Raw genomic sequence first — 15,700 nt, 5'->3', positions numbered from 1 at the left:
GAATAATATAAAGAAAACAAGGTTGAGAGCTGAGTCCCAGGATTCTCCAACATGTAGAATTTGGGGACAGATGAAGGACCTAGGCGGGCCAATGAAATAGGAAGAAAACCAGGAGAAGGTAATATCCTGAAAGTCAAAATAGTCAGCATGGAAGATATGATTTTGAAGGAGTCTTTTCACATCCAGAGATCTAGTCAGCTTTCTTTTTTAAATATAATTTATTGTCAAATTGGTTTCCATACAACACCCAGTGCTCATCCCAACAAATGCCCTCCTCCCTGCCCATCACCCACTTTCCCCTCTCTCCCAGCCCCCATCTATCCTTAGTTTGTTCTCAGTCCTCAAGAGTCTCTTATGGTTTGCCTCCCTCTCTCTCTGTAACTTTTTTTTCCCCTTCCCCTTCCCCATGATCTTCTGTTGAGCTTCTCAAGATCCACATATGAGTGAAAACATATGGTATCTGTCTTTTTCTGCCTGGCTTATTTCACGTAGCATAATACCCTCCAGTTCCATCCACGTTGCTGCAAATGGCCAGATTTCATCTTTCTCATTACCAAGTAGTATTCTGTTGTATATATAAACCACATCTTCTTTATCCATTCATCAGTTGATGGACATTTAGGCTCTTTCCATAATTTGGCTATTGTTGAAAGTGCCGCTGTAAACATTGGGGTACATGTGCCCCTATGCATCAGCACTCCTGTAAATCATGCTGTGATCTCAAGGAAACGTAAGGCAGATTTTGTTCACAGAATTCTCTTCAACCAACAGGAGCTCTTTGGAAGAAATGGGTTTGAATACAAGATGTTCCAGTTGTTTGAATCCTCAAACAAGGATCTGCTTTTCAGTGATGACACTGCATGTTTGGCTAACCTTCAGGATGAAACAACTTACAGAAAACACTTAGGACCAGAGTATCTTATGGCTATTGCTAACATGAAACCAAGTTCACACTCTGAACTTCTGGATGCCTGTACATCCCACATATATTAAACACTGATCAAAGTGGACAACCGTGGCGATGCTCAGTGCCTGAAATATGGTGGGGCCACATTCTCACTTGTTCACACATGGGCCTGTGTTAACCTCGGTTATTTTATAATTATGTGCTGGAACTGATACAAAAAATAAAATGAATGAAAATTTTTTTAAAAAGTCAAAATAAGAGAAGGATAAACATGTCAAATGCTCATGACATTTTGAGAAAGATGGTGAGTAAGAATTGATTGTTAGTTTGGGCAAGACGTAGGATCCTAATGATCTCAACAAAAGGGATTTCCTATGAAGTACTGTAAACCAAATCCTAATTATACTGTGTTGAGAAGAACATAGATGTTAAGGAAGTGGAGACAGCAAGTGAAGACAACTTCTTGAAGAATTCTGCTTTTAAAAGACTGCAAAAGAAAAAGAAAAAGAAAAATTAAGCAATAAGTGGAGGACAGCATGGAGTAATCACAAGTCCATTTTTAAAAAAATCTTTATTTAGGTACAAATAGCATGCAAAAAGTTTACTTTTTAAAGTGTAAAATTGGACACATATACACCCATGAAATCATTGCTACCTCTAAGATAATTCATATCCATCAAACCCAAAAGTTTCTTTTTGCAGTTCCTCCCAACCCTCCTGGTACCGCCCTTCATCCCCACAAAATCACTGATGGGCTGTCACTATAGTTTTATTTTCTAGTATTTTAGATAAATGGAACCATACAATAAGTACTCTTTTGATCTACCTCCTTTTACCCAGAATAATTAGTTTGAGATTAATCCATATTGTTGCAGGTATTGATAGTTTGTTCTTTTTTATTGCTAAGTGGTATTCCATTGCATGAATGGGCTACAACTTGTATTCCTATTCACCTGTTACATTTGGGTTGTTTCCATTTTTTAGGATAACAAAGCTGCAGTGAATCTATGTAGACATGCATATCACCTATGAATAGAGATAATTTTACTTTTTCCTTTTTAGTGTAGATGTAGATATAGATATAGATATAGATATATGTGTTGCCTACTGCACTAAAAACTTCCAGTAAAATGTTCACTTGAAGTGGTGAGAACAGACATTCTTACTTTTTTCCTACTTTTAAGGGGAAATAACTCAGTGTTTCACTCTTAAGTGTGATGTTAGATGTCAGCTTTTTCATAGATGCCCTTTACCTGGTTGAGAGATGTCCCCACTATTGCTAGTTTTCTAGAACTTTTTACCAGGAATGGATATTGGATTTTGACAAATGTTTTTCTCTGCACCCATTGAGATGATCTTGGTTATTATTATTATTATTATTAATATGGGAAATTACCTTGATTGTCTTTTGAGTGTTATAACAGCCTTGTATTCCTCGAATAATCCCCACTTGATCATCATGTGTCAACCACTTTATATATTATTGGATTAGATTTACTATAATTCTGTTAAGAGCTTTTTCATGTGTATTTATGGGGGAAGTGATCTGTATGTTTTCTTGAGTTGTCTTTGATTTTGATATCAGAAATATGCTGACTTGAAACAATTAGTTGGGAAGTATTCCTGCCTTTTCAACTTTCTGAAGGGGTGTGTAGAATTAGTATTATTTCTTCTTTAAATTTTTGGCAGTATTCACCAGAAAAGCCATCTGGGCTTGCAGGGTTTTTGTGTGTGTGTGTGTGAAATGGTTTAAATTTTAAAAACATTCAACTTCTGTAATAGGTATAGGCCTCTTCATGTTATTTCTTTCTTCTTCAGTGAGTTTTAGTAGTTTTTGTTTTTCAAGGAATTTATCCATTTCATCTAAGTTGTAGAATTTATTGGCATAAAGTTGCTCATAATAGTTCCTTATTATTTTTATTATATCTTTAGAATCTGTACTGATGTCTCCTCTTTCATGCCTGATATTCTTAACTTGCATCTTCTCTTTTTTTTTCCTGGTAAATTTGACTTGAAGTTTGTCATATTTACACAAAGAACCTGTTTTGTCTTCATTGATTCTCTCTCTCTTCCTCTATAATATTTCCATTCTTATCCTTTTTCCCCTTATGCTTACTTTGGGTTTTATTTGCTTTTATTTCTCTAATTGAATCTAGAAAGTGAGGTTATTTATTTTATTCTTTTCTAATAAAGGCATTTAGTGCTACAGATTTACCTCTAAGTACTGCTTTAGCTTATATCCCACAGATTCTGATATGTAATATTTTCAGTTAGTCAAAATTCGAATTTCTCCTTTGATTTTTTCTTTGACCCATGATTTATTTAGAATGTTTAGTTTCAAATACTTAGAGCTTTACTAGAGATCTCTCTGTTATTGATTCCTAATTTAACTCCAGTCTGATCAGAGAATGTACTTTTTATGGCTTGGATTTTTTTAAACTTACTGATACTTGTTTTATGGCCTAGAATATTATCTGTTTTGGTAAGTGTTCTATGTACACTTGAAAACAATGTGTAGTCAGCTGTTGTTCTGTGTGGTGTTGTATCAATGTCAGTTATGTCAAATTGGTAGTGTTGTTCAAGTTTTCTATATCCTTATTGGGTTTCTATTGGTTCAATCAGTTAACAAGACTATACTTCTTGATTATTCTATTTGTCCTCTTTTGCTTTTCTTTTTGTTTTTTTGTTCATGTATTTTGAAATTCTGCTTCATAAATTGTTAAAATTGTTATGTCTTCTTTATAATTGTCTCCTTATCATTATGAAATTACCCTCTATTCCTAATAATAATCTTTGTTCTGAAATCTACTTGTTCTTATATTAACATAGCCATTCTAGATTTCTTTTGATTAGTGTTATATGGTATGCATATTTCCACTCCCTGTTCTTTAACTTGTGTTTTTATATTTACAGTGGTTTGTTACAGGCAGCATACCGTTAGGTCATCTGCCTTTTAATTGCGATGTTTAGACTATTTACATTTAAAGAGATTATTAACATGGTTAGGTTTATATTTACCATGTTGCTATTTGTTTTCTATTTATCCTATCTGTTCATTATATGCTTTTTTCTCTTTTTCTGCTGTTTTGGATAAGTAAGTGTTTTATGCTTCCTTTTGTATTTCCTTAGGTAAAGTTCTTCATGTTTTTTTTTATTTTAATGGCTACGTTAGTGTTTCTAGTATAAATCTTTAGTTTATCCCAGTCTACCTTCAAGCAATATTATACCACTTCACATATAGTATAAGAACCTTCCCACATATACTTTCATTCTTCCTTCTTTGCCTTTGTACTCTTGTCATTGTCATATGGTTTACTTCTATGTACATTATAAGCCTCACAATACATGGTTATTATTTCTTATTTCTTATCTTCAGTCAATTGTATTTGGAAAAGATTTTTAAAGGAAGCAAAAAAAAAACACACTTTATTCCTTTGTGAAATACTGATTTCTATCTGGTATCATTTTCCTTCTGCCCGAAGGATTTCCTTTAACATTTCTTATCCTTCAGGTATGCTGGTGATGAATTCTTTCTGTTTTCATATGTCTGGTGGAAGTCTTTTTGGTTGTTATTTTTTGTTTGTGGATTGGTTTGTTTTATATGAAATTTTTTACATTTTCATTGTTTGCTGATGTGCAAAATGGAAAATGATGATGCAGTAGCACAGTCTGTGAATAGGGCTCACAACAGAAGGTTTGGCTTCAGATACAATCATGAAAATTTATCTATGTTAACAAGAGGAAAGACCGAGCAGATGTTTACTGATGTGGGTGAGTCGATTGATCTGTTAATGGATACAATCAAACTGGGTTTCCAAGTTTAAATCCAAGATCCACTATTTAATAGCTCAGTGATCCTCAGCAAATTATTTAAACCCTTTGAACTTCAGTTGTCACATCCGTAGAATCAGAGGAACAACTTCCCCACAGAGTGACCCTAGCAATGAAATGAGTTAGTATATACCCAACACTGAATATGTGGCCTGGCACATTGTAAGTGCTCAATACCTATGAGGAAAGAATGTGTAACTTTTCTTAGCTTTACCGCCCGAGTCAAAAAGAAACCATTCAGGGATCACATTTTTCTGATTTTCCTTTCTCTTATCCCCCCTTCTCTCACCCCTCCTTCCTTCCTAAAAGAACATTTTTAAAATTCAAATGCCAGGCTGTCTGCAGATGCAGTGTTTAAGACTGATAACATTTAGAGGCCAGATGTTAACTGATGTAAATGTTATTAAGTGCTCAGTAGACTGGAGGCTGAGGCAGTGATTTCCAATTTTGTGATTATTATTTGAGTTTATAGCAAACCAATCTGCCATTCCTTCCACCCCCATACCTCCACCAGAAAGGAGATATATAGCCTACTTGTTCTCAAGAGAATATAAATTATTTTTAAAAATATGCAGTTCTTAAAGAATTAAGTAATGGCATTTCACATGCCTAGAACCAGGCATGCAGCCTCCATGCAGACCTCAACAACTCCTTGTAGTTCTTCCTGAAAGGTCAATGACTTCCTGAAAGGTCAAACGTGATCTGAAAACTAGTCTAATTTTCTGAAATAAGCCCAGAGTAATAATTGCAAGAAATGCCATGACAAGTTTTTACCTTTATCGAAATTTAAAATTTGAGCTTCCTTAGGAGTAGTGTGGGAGCTGTCCCTATGATAGGAAGTCAACAAATGGGCTCTTCTTCTTATAAAGAAATATATATTTTTAAATAACAAAATGATGAGTCTGCTATGAATCACTGAGATGATTGTTAGTGTTTAATATACTATACACTCAGTTATTCATTCATTAATCTATGGAACAGACATTAGTTCTGAACTAGCAATATGTCTCAGGCCCAGTGCCAGGTACTAGTTAATGCATTGGTAAATACAACAGACAACCCTCCTAGACCTTAAAGTTTTATGAGAGAGGAAGACAATTTAAAAATAATGAGCATACAAATAAGTAGAGCAAAAAGTTGTGATAGGTGCTATGAAGAAAAGGGGCCCTAACAAATAATGGGCTGGGGAAGGAAAATTTTTTAGTAGCTAACTTAATCCAAGGCTTAAAGAATGAGAAGACAACCATGCAAAGAAGAGAGGAGAGAACAAGCAGAGAGACCAGCATTTATTTATCAATTTAACAAATATTTATTCAGTACTTTCTGTGAGCCAGGGAGTGTTCAAAGCAAAGAAAATATGCCAGTGAACAAAACACACACACATGCATGGTGGCAGGGACTAGATTATATAGGGACTTGGAATCCATCGTAAGGAGGTTGGATTTTATTCTAAAGGCAATGACATGATTTGATTTTTATGTTAAGAGATTGCCCTTCCTGTTATATGGAGCAGAATTTGGAGGATTGGGCAAAAGTGGAAGCACGGAGATTCATAGGGTGGCTATTCTAGTTTAAGTGAGATTTTAATGCACTTAAACCATGGTACCAGCAAAACTAAAGTGTATAGTTTTGATATAGGATGGGTAGACCTCCTTGGCCAACTGAAAAAGACGAAGGGGATTTGAAGAAGGAGGTAAATTGTGAATGATTCAACTGAGTAGATGGCAGGTCCATTTAGCACAGTGAGGGAGATTGGTTGAGTAAATGGATGGGAGTGGGGGAGGTTTGGGCTAAAGATTAAAATTAATTCAAGTTTTCTGGCCTAAGCCGTAAATGATTGAATCATTCCAAAAGTGAAATTCACTATTTCATGGGATTAACATGTCCCCCATCACTGGAGTATATATCAATGAGCTAAGTGACCATTTATCTACACTATCTTAGCTATAGATATCAAGCAGAATTCTAGAACTGATTTCCAGATGGTATCTGAGAACTTATTAAAGAAAGCAACAATTTCTGGAAGCCATCACTGGTTGGGTAAGAACTGGTTTTTCCAGATCAGGATCATTTCTCTTGAAGGGAATTTCAGTTGCCTTCGAGCCACTGGAAGCTGACATAATATTTTTAAATAAATAATTTAATTAACAGATTTTATTTTGGGTAGGGCTACCAAATGTATAAATGGGAGTATTTATATCCAGTTAAGAGACTATGTGAATATCTTTTATGATAATCTTTTAGAAAAGATGGAAAATGGAGGCTGGAAAATACTGAGCTATTAGGAAATTTGTATACCCCAAATGCAACTTAGAGCAGCAGAAATACAGAGTAGTAAGTTCTCAATCTTGGTACCCCTCAACCCCCTTTATACAGTCCACATACAAAATACATTCCCGCACAAAATTGTTCTCATTTGGGAGACCCCTACCTTTCCTGATAATCACTGCCCTATAGAAAGTGACCATTACTGCTAAGAGTTGTCTGAACCCTTATGAGATTTAAGTGGATGAAAATCTGAGAGTAGGTTTGTGAAATTTCAGCCATGATTAGGACACAGAAAGAAACACATACTTACCTTATAACATTAACGTTTCTGAAAATCATTTTTTTACCTGGAAATATATTGACAGAACACTTTGAAAACTTGTTAGAAATCATGTTCTTATAATTATGAGATAGGATTGATCTTGTTTTCCTTGTGCATCGAATCGTATAACACAGAAACAACCCAATGTGAAGTTATTAAAGGATCACATTACAATACTCTCCCTAGCTTTTGAAAAGAAAGGCTTTTTTTTAAAGTGACCCCATCTTATAATCTCATTAGAAAAATGAAGCATTGGTATTACTTTTTTTGTTTATGCATTTCTTTGGCGAAACATTTATGACCCAAGAAAGGATCTCAAACAACAACTAAAAGAAAGAAGTTGCAACTTTCCTCAGCAATATTAAAGCTTTCTACAAAAAACAAAAAACAAAAAACAAACAAAAAAAAACATTAAGAGGAATATTCTTGACACTTCTATTTCTGACACTGTCAACACCAAGTGATAGAGGTGACTGCTACCAAATAGGACCCTTTGCCTTCTTCTTGGGCTCAGTACCCTATGTAAGGTATTCCACACCTCTCTACAGGTGACATTTGGTAGCAAACCCGTTTCTTCTTTATGGAGCTAGCTTTTAGGGGTCAGTTAGGCTGACTTTTTAGGGGTCAGCTAGCTTTAGGGGTCAGAAGAGAGCAGAAGACAGTTTGGTGTCCCCACACCACGCACATCACTTCTTGTTGGAGAAGTATATCTGTGCTATCTATGATGGGTATCAAGGAGAGCTGGTAAAATTTCCTTGGTCCCAAATCATTCATTCCTTCATTGGCATATCCATCAGAAATTTATTAAGTACCCCTACTCTGACAGACATGGCCATTAGCAATGAGGTGAAAAAGTAGGAAAAATATGTTCTGTGTTTTTGAGGAACACAGCAGTTTGGAGGCAGACTCTAACAATTAGGCCAGACAAGTGCTATGGTGAAGATACATAGATATTAAGACAAGTATAGCCCTATGAGATAATGGAGCAACTAACTCAGCTCAGAAATGGCGCAGGGATGAAGAAAATTAATTCACTAGCTTAATAAATGGCACCAAATTCAAACACAAGTATCATCTGACTGAATTCTCTGGCTAAAAAGGGGACAGAAATGGAGATCAGAAAGAATCCAAGGATAGACTTTCCCAATACCTCCATAAGATCTCAACTCAAGTGACACCATGTGGGAAAGATGGGGCCGTGCCCTGGTGTAGAGCAGGAGACCACCTTTGTGGCTTGTAGAGTGGGTCTGCTGACCACCCAAACTAAAGAAACACTCTTCTCCATATCTGTGTCTCCCACACCGTAATGTTTTATTTTCATCATAGCAGTTATCACTATCTGATATTACCTTACTTGATTTATTTATTGTCCCTACCTCCCCACAAGGACCTTGTCTGTCCTGTACATTGCAGCATTCTCAGGCCTAGAACAGTACCTTATTTTATAGTGGGCATTGAATGAATGAATGAATGAGTGGTCATTAACAATATAAAATCACATCAAGCCTCACTTGAGAACCAGTCTTTCTTCCATCTCCAAAATGTCTGTAAGATGTCTAATCTCAGACGTGCCTCAGAGATCTTCTACTCATTCTTGTCTTTGTTCACCTCAGGGGAGAAAGACTACGGTGTGGAGGTCAGGATATGGGGAGTCTCTGTTTAATTCCAGTTGTTTCCTCACAGAGCCGGAACTGGAAGCCAGATCTCCAGAATCCCAGAGCTCTTCAGCATTAGTCTGCTACCTCTGGTTAAACCTCTCTGTGGGGAAAGCAATTTTGGATTATTGCCATGAATGTAATTTTCAAAGCCCCTAGGAAGAAAAGAAGGCAGTGGGAAGCCGCTTCTAGAATTCAGATGAGCCGAATATCATAGTTCTCCTTCCTACTCTATGGGAGGGAAGTCACAGACTTTGGCACTGGCTTCTCGGGGAAGAGCTGCAATATTCTCCTGTAACTATGGCCAGAGGAAGTCTGCCTACCTGCAGCTAGGACATGGGCTCTGCATCACGCTGGCTGTGATTTTGCACAGTTAAGTCCTTCATTAAAAATTAGGACTGCATGGGGCACCTGGGTGGCTCAGTTGGTTAAGTGTCCAAATTCAGTTCAGGTCATGATCTGACAGTTCGTGAGTTTGAGTCCCACATCAGGCTCTGTGCTGACAGCTCGGAACCTAGAACCTGCTTCAGATTCTGTGTCTCCTTCTCTCTCTGCCCCTCCCCGACTTGCGCATGCATTCTCTCTCTCTCTCTCTCTCTCTCTCTCTCTGTCTTTCTCTCTCTCTCCAAAAATGAATAACATTAAAAAAAATTTTTTTTAATTAGGATGGCAGGGGCAACTGGGTAACTCAGTTGGTTATGCCTCTGACTCTTAATTTTGGCTCAGGTCATAATTTCACGGTTCGTGAGTTTGAGCCCCATATTGGGCTCTGCACTGACAGTGTGAAACCTGTTTGGGATTCTCTCTCTCTCCCTGTCTCTCTGTCTCTCCCCTACATGTGCCTCTCTCTCTCCAAATAAATAAATAAACTTTAATTTTTTTAAAAAAATCTAGGACTGGCATCCTGCCACCATTAATTGTATAAAGGTGGGTCACTGTCACTGTGGGTAAGAATGGATGCCCCCATGCACCTTGCCCATCTACAGGGACCAGATATCACACTGAGGCGATGGCTAACCTAAGTATGTTTATTTTTATTGAAACTATAAGCAAGCATTTGAAGATGCTAATTTCTGAGTACAATTGATGGAAATATTTTCCAACAGAACTTTGAAGAAACATGGCATTTTCTCAAGGATAAACTACCACCATCTATGCATACACAAACCTAGACACAAAAGTTTTCAAAAGGCAAAACTCCTGGGATGGAGTTCCAGGGATCATGTCAGGAGGTGGGGGTGGGGGGGTGCGAATATGGGTAAAGAGGAACCAATTAACTCCACTGAGGGATTTCTCAGAAGTCTTCACCTGCCAGAGGTTTTAATCCAGATAGAACTAGCTTTTTGTCAGAGGAGAAACATAAACGGTGAGATCCTCCCATTCATTCACTGGTTATGTGCCTTCTGGTGTGAAACTCAGTTATAGGCAACAGGAATACAAAAGAAATGAGGCTTAGTCCCTGCTTCAAGGTCACAGTCTGGTGATGTGGAAGAAATAAGTAAACAGAGGAATACAATCCAGTGTGGTAGATTCTGGGATCAAGAAGGGTCATGGGGACATGGGAAGAGAGACCCCTGGGCACAAACTGTACAGTGTAATTAAAGGAGATCACATTTTAGAATTTTTCAAAAGAAGTTTCACGTTTTGGAGCCTCCATTTTCTCCTCTTTGAAATGAGAAGAAGAGAATTCGCCTTCTGGAGTTATAAAAATTCAGTGATGTATGAGATATTCAGTGAGTAAATTTTTAAGAAAGAAATGCAAAGGGTCGGCCAGGTGGCTCCGTCAGTTAAGTGTCTGGCTCTTGATTTCAGCTCAAGTCATGATCTCGTGTATTGGAAGTTCAAGCCCCACATTAGGCTCCTCACTTACAGCACAGAGCCTGCTTGGGATACTCTCTCTCTCTCTCTCTCTGCCTCTCTCTCTCTCAAAATAAATAAACTTGAAAGGAAGGAAGGTGGGAGGGAAGGAAGGAAAGAAGGAAGGAAGGAACACAAAATTGAGACAGTGGGGCACTCTCCCCAAATGGTGGTGAGCTACTGTGCTGACCTGTAAATTTAAACCTTTTTTAGAGAGCTCGCCATCTTTACAGTGGGGCTATGTATCACAGTAAGCCAGAGACTCAACTCGAGAAGGACTGAGAGGAAAGAGAAAAGTCTCCTCTGATTCTGAAATGAATTATTTGTTGGATGTTGTTTCGTGAATTTCTGTAACAGAAATTGGGGTATGCGCAGTAATTGGGGGGGGGCAGGAAACAACCACCCTGGGAACAATTGCAGGCAATTCTGCAATCACCTGGCTTAGCTTGAATTCTTGGAAGTAGAGCTTCTCTTAGTTTAATAAAAGGTTTCATGTAGACCTTGCGGTTCTGTTCTTTATCCCTGATTTTTCCTCCCAGGCTTATGAGTAAGGCCTCAGTCACATTCTCCCTCAGAGACTGGCAAGCAGCCCCACCTGCTGCTGTTGGAGGCTGGGAGGTGCAGCCTGAGGAAGCTGCAGCTGTCTTCTGCCATCTGCTGGCTCCCTTTCTGCACCAGCTCGGGCCTGGCTTTGCATGCATTCCCAGGGAATGAAACCGCCAGCAGAGAAAGTGCAGGGCAGAGAAAAGAGTCTTGCTTTTATCAAAAAGAAGGAGATGAGAAGATGGCAAACAGAAACTGGCATGGGAGAGCTTTTCCTATTATAGGGTTTGTGTGAAGATGTCACCATCTCAAATATCTAAGGCAGGTATTTTTCCACATAAGATTGTTTTGTTCCGGGAGAACATAGAAGTGTGTTTTGTTTTATTTTATTTTATTTTATTTTATTTTATTTTATTTTATTTTATTTTATTTTATTTTATTTTATTTTATTTTACTTTTTTATTTTATTTTATTTTATTTATTTCATTTTATTTTACTTTATTTTATTACTTCCTTTTATTTAGTTTTATTCTTAGATCATTGCCTTACAAGACTTATCAATTAAGTCTATACACATCTGCATAGACTCTTTGGAAAGAAACATCAAAAACCCATGTTGGTGGGAATGGAGATGAGAGTGAGGAGGCAGGAAGCGGGAAGGGAAGGGAGAAACATTTCACAGTAAATTGCAGTGTTCTTTAATTGGTTCAGCCGACATCTTTTGAGGATCTATTATTTACAAGGCTCTGATGCAGAGCCTGGGATACAAAAGTGAGTAATATTGGGTCCCTTCTTTCTGGGAAATAAGAATCTATTGGGAATCAGCTAGATAACGAAAGAATTAAGTAGAGATCTACAAGTGCTGTGATCAAGTACTGCAGTAAAGGAGTCTAGGAGAGCACAGAGGAGGAACAGGTGTTTACATCAAACTGGGGCCTCACTGTCAGAGAAAACTTGCCGGAGGAGGTGCCATGAGCTGAATTTGGGAGATAGCGACTTATCAGAGACAGTGGTGAGAAGGGCCCCCCAGTTTCAGGGAGCACCACTTTATACCCACAGTGTCATCTGCTACCATCAGTCCGGCTCAAGAAGCCGAGAAGTCTAACTACCAAGGAGGAGAAAGTTGTTAAAATATTCAGACTTAGACAACAAGCAATTGATTCAGTCCAGGGTGATCAGCCAAGTCAGGGAGAAACAAGCAGGTCAGGAGGGAGGAAACAGAGAATCCTGGACATGAGAGAGCAGTTCTGGGACTGTCTCTGGTCCTAGAAAAAAGGCAATACTCTTTCAGTCAGTGTCCTGGATATGGGAAGCCCCTTCAAGGGAGGTTCAGTGAAATATTCAGAAACTCACTTAATCTGTCTGAAACTTCTGAGTGACCTCGTGTGAATACTAAAGTAGCTATAAGGTCAAAGATATCAACTACAATGTTATTTGCGATCTTAAGTACGATGGCCAACAGTAGGGAAAATGCATAGGAGAGTATGGCACAGCTTCTGGGTGAACCATCAAGTTCCAGGGCATGGAAAATGATAATTCCAGAAACTGTGCAGTACATGAAAAATACTTGTAAAAAAAATCATCCAAGCCTACAGGAATAATATTCAGAAGGAAACATACTAAACTACTAATAAAAGTCGTATTTTTCCCTCTAGTGTCTATGCTTTATATAATATGCTTACACTACTGTTATAATGATTTTTTAATATTAAGAAGCCTAAAGGTGAAATGTGTGTCCTGCTTAAGGCTTAAGACAAAAAAAAAAAATTATCCTAAAGAATTTATCCTAAATTAATTCTTCCATTTATGTGTTTGTTTCTGATATTTTAGATTCCATTTTCTCCCTAATTGTGTTTCAGTTTGTGTGGTCTATTCATTTTGCTTATTAAGTCTGTCCTCAGTCTTCTCCTTGCCCACACCCCTCCTCCCACCCTGGATCTGCGGGATGTATTGTGATGTCTGCCCGCTAATTTTGCTGTGACTGGGACTGGTGTCTGGTTGGTGATTCATGTTTGTTCCTAAGTTGTACATCTGTGTTGGTTGCTTTGAAACAGTGCCTCAGGGAATATGAAAGGCCGTTTGTCTCCCTGAGACTGCTTCTTTGCACCAGAGAATTCTTCCCTGGCTTCTTCTGAATTCCAGCAGGCTCTTCTATGAGTTTATAGAGTTTGGGCAGGGTAAAGAATAAAGACAGAAACAAAACAAAACCAAAAGAGAGCATCATGGAGAGCGTTTGGGTATCTGCGTCTAGTCCCTGCTTACCTAGTAAGACCGGTCTTCTTGGATACTAACTGGGGACAGAATGCCTTGTGACATACACTGTAAGGGTAATGCCTTGACTTAAACTTTCTGCCCACTAGGAATGCCTCCAGCAGAAAATAGGGCAGAGTGAGCCCTGGCAGAAACCCTCAATGGAAAAAGTTCTAAGAGTTTGGTAGTCACATGTACATGGTGCCTGTCTAATGTTTTAGCACAGGAACACACAGTCATAATGTTTAATGACTGGTACTGCATGGACACTGACCAATTAAATGGGTGCAGGCCATAGTGCTAAAAGCTAGAGACCTCTGCTGTTCCAGACACCAACCTTTTAGTTACTGGATCACCGGGGAGACCAACAAATTCTGGAGGGCCTGGGGCAATGGCTGGCTGCCAAGTGTTTCAAAAGCATTTTAATGTTTTCATATGCATCAAGGCTGAACAGATACATCCCAAATGAATAACGTGAATATACATGAAACTTCAAAGCTCATGCCCACTCTTAAGCTTTATGTAGTCCCGTCTATAACTCCCCTCTTTGTCCTTAAGAACAGTTCAGAGGAATCATCAGGACCTGCCCATTCCACAGGATCTGGGTGGCACAAAGGAGCCCTTATCCACAAAGGAGTGTTTTTTTGTTTGTTTGTTTTGGTTTGGTTTTGGTTTTGGTTTTGGTTTTTTTGGGTTTGTTGTTGTTGTTGTTGTTGTTGTTGTTGTTCTGCCCAACAACTAGTATAGATCTCACCCAAGGAAAGTTTGCAAGTCAGCTTTCATTAGATTTTCACTCGCTGCGATGTAGTTGGCTTACAACATAGCTCTGCTTCTAGGCAGACAGAGAAACAAGCTGGCGTGTGTGAGTGATTGCCCACCTGCCTGCTTGCCTGCAGTCTTTGAAAGGCAGCCCCATCCCAGACCATCATCCTGCTGTGAAAATCCACGCACAGGTGCCTTGAAAGTCCAAATACATATTGGGTTGTTATGGCCCTTTCTTGTCCTTTTAACCAGAGATTCTCACCTGCTGCTTCTTATCAGACACCTGGAGTTTGTAGGTTGGCTAAAAGCAGCTTCTCAGAATGGTCTCCAGGGAAGCATTATAACCCTGCATTCTGTTATTTCTTCTTTCCAGTTTCAAGGAAACCTATAGCTTCAGGGTAATTTGCTGCTCTCCTGTCTCCATTCAAGATAACAGCTAAGGTTGCTCATCATCTGACTGTCTACATACCAAACACAAATTTTGTTTGAATCCAGAAGAAAAATTGCACTCAGCCAGCCAGCAAGCCATTCTGATACTCTGTGATAAGAGAGGTCTGGGGTTGTAGAGAAAGAGTTGGAAGACTTGGTCTTCCGGTAACTTGCTCTACAAGGTACTAGCATGTGACCTTGAGCAAATATTTAAAATCTCTCTAAGCCTCATTTTCCTCAAATGTAGGTTGGGGTCATACTATATCCTTCCCAGAGTTGTTATGAGAGGTAAGTGGGATAATAGATCAGAAAGCAATTTATAAACTAAAGAAATATAAACCTCACCCCAAGAGAGCAGATTGTAAGAACTAGTAAAAAAGAAAAAAAAAGGACCATGAGTGTAGAAATAAATTATGGCAGCTGGATGAATATAAAGGAAGCCCACTATTGTAGTCTAACTCGGAAGAAAGAACATTCTCAGCCTCACACCTTCTTCAATACCTCTCTGCAGAGCTTTAACTGGAGACCAGTGAGTGGTCTAGAGAAATGGTAGGCGAGAGCATTACTGTCGCTTTGAGGCTAAAGGAGGTAGTGCTTCCAGGGAAAATGAATAGGGATGATGGAGAGCATGGGAAGGACACAGTACCTATGGTAATACCAAGAGAGGGGGAGAGAAAACAAGAGACGTAATCTCTACTGCTCCCGTCTGTATGTTCATTGATCAGAGCTTGTTCAACTAATTCTGGGCTTCAGGGTACCTTCCTAGGGGGAGCAGACTGATCAGAAACCTTAAGGGCTCTCCTATACTGGAGCCATTGGCCATATCCTCCTCAAGACATAAAGCTCTGCAGCCCCGGCTGGTCATTGGCATTATCA

The 15,700-nt window shown here is 38.6% G+C and overlaps 1 protein-coding gene across 2 annotated transcripts in view; it reads left to right on the top strand.

Annotated features, from left to right (window-relative positions):
• PDE4B (phosphodiesterase 4B) overlaps window positions 1-15,700 on the top strand; it is a 437,163-nt gene that overhangs the window by 293,633 nt on the left and 127,830 nt on the right. The window lies entirely within an intron of this gene.

This window comes from Lynx rufus, unplaced genomic scaffold (genome assembly GCF_022079265.1).
Source record: "Lynx rufus isolate CCGP_SWC_20201006 ecotype Redwood Valley unplaced genomic scaffold, mLynRuf1.p SCAF_2, whole genome shotgun sequence".
NCBI classification, from domain to species: domain Eukaryota; kingdom Metazoa; phylum Chordata; class Mammalia; order Carnivora; family Felidae; genus Lynx; species Lynx rufus.
This window is presented reverse-complemented; position numbering and strand designations above follow the sequence as displayed.